This window comes from Talpa occidentalis, unplaced genomic scaffold (assembly GCF_014898055.3).
Source record: "Talpa occidentalis isolate TD23 unplaced genomic scaffold, MPIMG_talOcc4v2.1 talOcc4.2, whole genome shotgun sequence".
NCBI lineage: Eukaryota > Metazoa > Chordata > Mammalia > Eulipotyphla > Talpidae > Talpa > Talpa occidentalis.
This window is the reverse complement of record NW_023602073.1, coordinates 45,314,836-45,322,405: the sequence shown is the minus strand read 5'-3', so window position 1 is coordinate 45,322,405 and position 7,570 is coordinate 45,314,836. Positions and strand designations below refer to the sequence as shown.

General features: G+C 49.7%; 1 pseudogene; it reads left to right on the top strand.

Annotated features, from left to right (window-relative positions):
- Positions 1-2,395: 2,395 nt before the first annotated feature.
- The window catches only part of LOC119252174 (HLA class I histocompatibility antigen, alpha chain G-like), an 8,905-nt pseudogene continuing 3,730 nt past the window's right edge, over positions 2,396-7,570 (top strand).

Below are 7,570 nucleotides of genomic sequence, written 5' to 3'. Positions count from 1 at the left end.
AAGTACACTGCTGAGGGGAGCAGCGGGCGGCAGGAGAGGTCTGCGCGCCATGTGGGACCCTCCTCCGGTGGCCGGGGAGCAGCCGGGGATCGAACCGGCCGTGGGCAGCTTCGCAACCCAGGGCTCAACCGCTGCACCACCGGGGAGGCCCTAGATAATTTATTTTTAACATGATTTTTGATAGGGTCAGATTTGACTCTATCATTCTGATATTTATTTTTTAATTGTATCTCATCTTTTTTATTCCATTTCATCTTTTTCTACCTTTCTTTGAACAAGCAATATTTTTCTGTAAAATTATAATAAAAAAAAGTAATCATATCTGTTCAATAAATTAAGAAAGGTCTACAAAAAAAGAGTATTCTTTGTGTCTCTGTTGTTAGTTATTGCTCTGATGTGTGAGTTATTATCTAGTGTCATTTCTCTGGCCTGGAAGAATTCCTTTAACATTCCTTAGGACAGAAGTGCTAGCAATGAATTCTGTTTTTAATTATCAATAGAGTATTTATTTTGTCTTCTTTCTCTCCTCTTTTATTTCTTAAGATCTTTACATGAAGGGCCTCCCCAGTGGCGCAGCGGTTGAGCGCTGGTTGCGAAGCTGCCCGTGGCCTCTGCGGCGCCGGTTCGATCCCCGGCTGCTCCCCGCCACCAGAGGAGGGTCCCACATGGTGCACAGACCTCTCCTGCCGCCCGCTGCTCCCCTCAGCAGTGTACTTCGGTCCTTCTGCCTGCTCTGCTCCCCGCTCTGGCTCTGGTGAATTCTCTCACCCTCCCGCGCTTCTGAATGTTACCCAGTGCTTGTATAAATAAATAAATAAATCTTTTAAAAAAAAAAAAAAAGATCTTTACATGAAGTGAAATGTCACAACTTGTAGAGATGACATTTGTACCAACAGCAAAGAGCTTGTAGAGAGGCCGGGCATAAGCCACCAGCAAACAGCTCCATTAGAAACACCAGGGACAGCCGGCAGTGCTCTCTGCAGATGATGCCAGAGGCAGGGTCAGAGGCAGGTGTGATGATGAGGTCTTGGGACAGGTCTGGAAGGTATATTGAGGTCTCAAAGTCTGAGGAAGTCTGGGCAAAGATCTTTCTAGGAGTACTTACAAATCTGACCTGCAGCCATCTATCACATGGCTCAGGCTGGCTGCTGATCTGGCTTGTATCCTCTTAAGGGGGCAGGTCTACCACCTGCCACAGCATAGCCCAGGTTAACGCTGCCAGAGCTCTGGGAGGCCCACAGGCTGCATGTTGAGCTTGAGGCCTGGCACACCATGGGCTGTTGGGAAAGACCCCGAGCAGCGAGCAGAAGAAGACATGACAGTCCCCCATGTCTGATTTCCTTCACCATCGTGTCCCAGGTCCAGGACTCACAAGAAGTCCACAATGGGCCTCTCTCCCCATGACTTGTGTCAAATCTTGCTACTGAACCGGGTATCAGCAAAGCTGGTCACAACCCACTGAGTGCACCAGGTTGCAGGGATCCTCATCCATGTAGCTATTGGAAAATGACCACTGGCCAATTCTGCCCCAGAGGAGAATCTGCCCCCAGAAGACAAACCACTGAGTCTGCTGTTCCTCTTGCAGTGGCTTCTGGAAGTGTGGACAGCATGTGGCCCTTGGTGGGTCTGAGAGTGACTCGGCTGTGACAGGCCTGGCAGAAGCTGTGGTCACAGGTGATGCTCCCCGGGCCCCTGTCTCCAGGCAGATGCTAAGGGTCACTTCTGCCAGGAGGGTCCAGTTGTGGCCCTGAGGTCATGACTGTCCTGCAAGGTGGGTGAGGAAGGAAGGGGAAAAAACGGAGGCTGAGAAGACATTCAGGGTGGAGGTGACCACACCTGCCCTGGTCAGACCGCAGGAGCCTCCTCCCTGCCCCGCACACTCTCACCCTCTCCAGTCTCTGCTCCCCACAGCATCCCAGGTCTTTCTCAACATGGACCCTCACCTGCCTTCTCTGCTCCCCACACCAGGCAGGGAGGGCTCACAGGGCCTGTCCTTACCTCCACTTTCTCCCCCACCCCCTTTCCCTGCAGCCAGGAGAGCAGACAGGGGCTGAGCGCCCATGATGTGCCAGGCCCTGAGCTGAGACTCACAAGCATCATCTCCCCACCCTCACTGCGTCCCTAACCTCACCACACACAGGTGAGGACACTGAGGCTCTGGGGGGGAGTCCCTGTGCGGGTTCCACCCTTGCGCTGGGGGGACGGGCTGGAGTCCAGACCCAGGGCGAGGCCCACAACCCTCAGCACCCACAGCAGTGGCTCCAGCTCCTGCCCGTGCCCAGCCCTGGCCCCACCCCGCGCCAACACCCAGGACCCTCACCCTGTCTCCTCAGGATGAGTCAACCTCCCTGTCACCTCCTGCTCCCCTGGGGCTCAGGTCACCTGTCACCCCCTCATGGAGAAGGACCAGCAGCACCCAGGTCAGGGGCCCTCACTCTATGCTGCCCGGGCCCGTCTCCAGCTGGACTCTGAGTTACAGACACACAGAGTCCTGGGTCTGCGCACTCTGCACCCCAGTGCCTGGCAGGTGGCACCCCAAGTACGGGTTATTTGACTTAAGAAATTAACACAGCTACACAAAGAGCGCCTCAGGAGGACTTCTTGTTTCTGGTAATGACTGTTTAGGACATTTCCATCAAACACAGACTGAAAACAATGTCTGTTGGTGGCATTCACCCTCCTTTAAGAGTGCAAAGATTTCAGATATTTCAAAAACTATTATATGAAAATTTACCCTTATTCTGTTTGAACCCAGAGGTCAGAACCTGGTCATTTCTGCAGCAGTCTCAGGGCCCAGCCTCTGTCATCACCTCCTCTCTCCCCTCGTCTCCCTCCATCACAAGAGCAACATCAGGAGGAATTTTTACATTCAACTTAATCACATATGGCTGCCTGGGCAGGTAGTGGGCGCCCCTCACTAAGAGGACCCAACCCTCACTCTGGATGTTTCCAGTGGGTGTGACCACACTGAGGCCTCAGCCCCCTCAGCTCTGAGCCCCTTCCTCACTGCAGCTGCCACAGCAGGGGGGCCACGAGGCAAAGTGTTTATTTTGTTTCATGTTTGCCTTTTTGTCCTGCTTTTATTGTTTGCTTGGGTTAACATTTTCTCCCTTCCCCACAATTTTCTATTTCACATCATTATAATGACAAAAAATAATAGGACTTTTACAGTAAAAAAAGAAAACACTATGTCCAGTCCCGGTAGCTAATGTGGTAACAACACTCTCTTTCTGCCTCCTCTTCCAGTGGGGACCAGGACAGTCATCCTGAGCACAGCGGTGAGGAAGGGAGGCAGGGAGGTGGGGGAACCAGCCTGGGTTTTTCTGAGATCCTCTCCCTGCTGCACATGGAGGGTGACCCTGGGGAGATGGGAGAGCCCCAAAATGAGAATGAAACAATAATTTCACCCACTCTAACATTTTCCCTTCCTGCAGGAGCTGAGGTAGGCCCTGCTCCATCTCTCCCTCCCTTCCTGGACTGTAGACAAAGGCTCAGCTCAGTAACTGCGATGAACTGGGTTAATCCTGCCCCTGGGCCAGGCCAGCAGGGCACACACTCCTCCCTCCCGCTCTGTGACTTCCTCCAGCTCTGGTCTAGAGAGGAATTAACTGCAGCCCACGGAGGAGGCAGTGACCCCCTGGGAAACAGAGGGGCTGCCAGGCTGGAGCTCCCTAACTCCAAAGGAGATGAGCCTGGAGTGAGCATTAGAGGAGAAGAGAGGGAGCTATGAGGTGGGGGGGGTTACCCCCCCCCAACCAGCAGGGTCCCACCCAGGCTCCTTACAACTAACCATAGGAATAGTCCCAAACACCCTCCTGTGTCCAGATCCTCTGCTGCCTCAAGTCCTGCTCCAAACCTGCTTCTCCACGGAACTGTACCTACTGGGGTGTTGCCTGACGCTCTTCACTCTGTGGGATTTGAATTCATTTACGCTGGAGCTTGATGTGTGATTGTCCTCCCCTTGTCTTGTGATGTCTGCCCTGTTTCTGTTCTGCTCTTACACACACACACACACACCACACACACACACTCCCTCTCCTTGGGAACCAGACCCTCACTCAGCACTGGGGGTTACTCTGACCCTCTGTCTCTGGTCCCCTCAGAGCCGCCCTCTCTGCAGTGTCTCTACTCAGCGGGGTCTGAGCAGCCCCAGGAGTCCCTGCCCCTCCTGCCTCTGACTTTGTGGGAAACCAGCCCCTCAGCCTGCATGACAGTGAGGAGGCGAAGGCAAAGTCCTGAGGTCAGTGATGGATGGAGAGGACAAGTTATTTTTTTTTCTTGGTTTAAAATAGTTTATTACTGTATTTTTGAGGTAACACGCAATTACACACTGCACATGACTCAAAGTTGGAGACTCACCTCCTCAGATGCAGGTTCCCTCAGCCCCACCTCCAATGCACCCAGAGTCCTCCCCTGTGTCCTCTGGGCCTTCTTACTCCGTTTGCTCCCCACCCTCACCCCCTCTCGTGCCTCAGTTCTGCAGCCAGACTCCAAGTGTTTGGTTAGGGTTTATCTGTTCCTTTGCTGGGTTTCTGTATATTGCACATATGAGTCATGTCATCTGGCATTTGTGGTTCTCCTGATTTATTTCACTTAGCATAATTTTACCCATTTCCATCCATGTGCTGTAAATTCAAGATCTCATGTACAGGCCACAATAGTTCCCATCATCTATTTTATGCACATGGATTGTTTCCATAATTTGTCTATTGTAAATATTGTTGCAGTGAGCACAAAAGTGCACATAGCCCTTGAAAGGCGCTTTTGCATTCTTTGGATAAATCCAAGAAGTGGATGCTGGGGCCTCTGGCAGGTCTATGTTTAATATTTTGAGGAACCCCATACTGTTTTCCGTAGGGCTGGACCAGTTCCCACAACAGTGTATGAAGGTTCCTTTCCCCCCACACCTTGCCAACACTTGCTGTCTCTGGTCTGTTAATGAGTCATTTTACGCTGTAGTTCCGAGTTGCATCCCCTGATGACGTGTGACGGGAGCATTTTCCATGTGCCTGTGGCCATCTGCATCTTCTTTGAAGAAGTGTCCACTCAGCTCCTCTCCCCATTTTTGATTGCATTGTTTTCTGAGTGTTGAGTTATATGTATTATTCGTATATCCTGGATGTATGATATGCAAATTATTTCTCCCCCCCATAAGGTGTCTGTACATTTAATGACAGTCCTTCGCTGGGCAGGAACTTGCAGTTTGATGTGTCTCCACTGGTCTCTCTTTGCTTCTGTTTCCTTGGAGCACAGAGGATATCGAGGGCAGTGAGTCTACTGTGTAGGACACACTATGGTGTCCACGTCATTGCACATTTGTCTAAAGCCCACAGCATTGACACCGCCAAGAGTGACCCCAATGTGCAGCCACGAGCCGTGAGAGATGATGATAAGCAGATTCATCATGTGACAGACGTGCCACTCTGGGCTTAGCATGTGATTAGGACAGGATCAGTTGAAGGGATTTTAATAGGATTTAATTTTGAAAGTATTATTTCATGAGCACAGAAAAAAATGTTATACTCAAGAATTTATGTAGCTAAATGAGTGACCCCACCACAGCCCTCCAGTGAGCCAGGTCATCTGCTCAAAACCAGTTAGTGATTTATCATTTCTCTTTCCAGAAAAATGTATCTATGCTTGTATCTAGTCATTAATGTATATTTTTTATAAGTACAAAAGTGTAAGACACAGAGTGGGAGAGATGATTGCAAATCAGATCATTTGTGTGATAAAGGACATATTATAAATGAAATCTTACAACCTAAACAATAAGAAAGAAAATGATCCAATGCAGACAATGGACAAAAGACTTCACCAAGGATACAGATGCCAATAACTGTTTCAATGTCATACTACAGGTCATTAGGGAAAGACAGACTAAAACAACAGTGGTACCATTACATGCTTATCAGAAGCAAAAGTCCCTTAAAATGGGCAACAGCCAGTGCTGACTGCAGCACAGGGACCCTCATCACTGTGGCAGGATAGGAAGACCCGGTCACTAGGGAAGATCTGACATTTCTTTTTAAAGCTAAAACAGAACAACCATAAAGTCCAGTGAGCACTGCCTCAGCTATTTACGTAACTAATCTAAAAACTTGTATTTGCAAATAATAAAGGAAGCAAACGAAAAAACCCTGCATGAGAGTAAATGTTTATAGTGGGACCACCACTAAGTGTGAGTCACTAAGTGACTCCTTTCGAAGTCAACAATAACTAAAGAAAGAAAAAATTTGTACACTTGATGTGCTGATGCGAATGGCCTCCAATTGTGCCTGAGCAGCTCTGCTCACAGATGTCATCGAGAGGAAAGTTTGAGAAACTGTCAGCCAGAGGAACTGAGGAATTGTGGTTGGAACTTCATGTGGTGTCCTGGGTGGGATGTCAGAGCATGAAAACAGCTTAGGAAATTAATGAAATTCCAAATACAGCGCAGTTTAGTGAAAGTGCATCCATATTGCTTCCTTAGCTGCTCAAGTGCACTGTGGTCTCGTGAGATGTTAACAATTTGAGAATGATGTGGGTCTTATAGGAACCCTATTACCTTTGCCACGTTTCTGTAAATCTAACAGTGTTTTTAAATGTTTGAAATTAAATTTTAAATTAAAATAACATTTTAATAAATAGCCCTCAACAAAGTTATACGTTGTAGAAGGAAAAATGATGAACTTGCCAGTTTCCCAGGTATTTGCTTTCAAGGGACTGGAAGTTGAGTTCTGGGGAAAAGCTGGAAACCTCACACACAGGGCAGGCGTCGGAGTCGCCTCTCCTCTGAGCCCTGCTTCTCTGACTCCTCACAGAGCATCTCACCCCCAGGACGCCGCCCTCCAGACCCCAACTCTGCCCACCTCAGCCCCCGCCCCGTCCTGGCAGCGCCACCAGAATCCGGAGCAGCGCGGCATCGCCCCCGTGTGGCCACAGGCTGAGCACAGGAGACCAGAGATGCCCTTTCTCCTGCTCAGCCAGCCCTCCCCAGGCTCCCTGAGCAGCCAGCGCAGACAAGCATTCCACTGTCAGGTTAGGGGTCCTCAAATTGAACTCCTAGTGAGTAACTATGGTACAGGCCTCAGGCAAAAGCCAGGTGTCGTAGTCATAACAGTTGCTCTGCCAGTTCTGAGTCCCTAAATTATACAGTTTCCCTCAATCTCTTTGGATGAGAACTTGGACTCAGAGTCCTGTTACTTGTTCCTGTTCCAGGAAGAACGTGACCCTTCCTGAGCTTCAGCCCCAAATTCTCTATCCCTATGGTCGGGGAGGGCCAAATAACAGATCTCAGGCTCTGCTTTAGACCTTCTGAGTCTCATGCGTGTCCAGGTGACTCCTGTGCTCACTGAAGTGGGGGTCCCTGGTCTCCGTGTCTTCTCCACGTGGGGTCAGACTGTGCAGTCAGCTCTGGGGGGGTGTCTGCTCTGATTGGTCGTCACTGTGGAATCTGGGGGTCCAATTCTGCTCCTTCCTCTTGCTTAGTCATTACTTTCTGGTGACCCTTACTTGCTCAAGACCTTAAAGATCATTGACATCACATCACCTCCCAAATCTATTTCTTACCTCAGACATTTGACCTGTG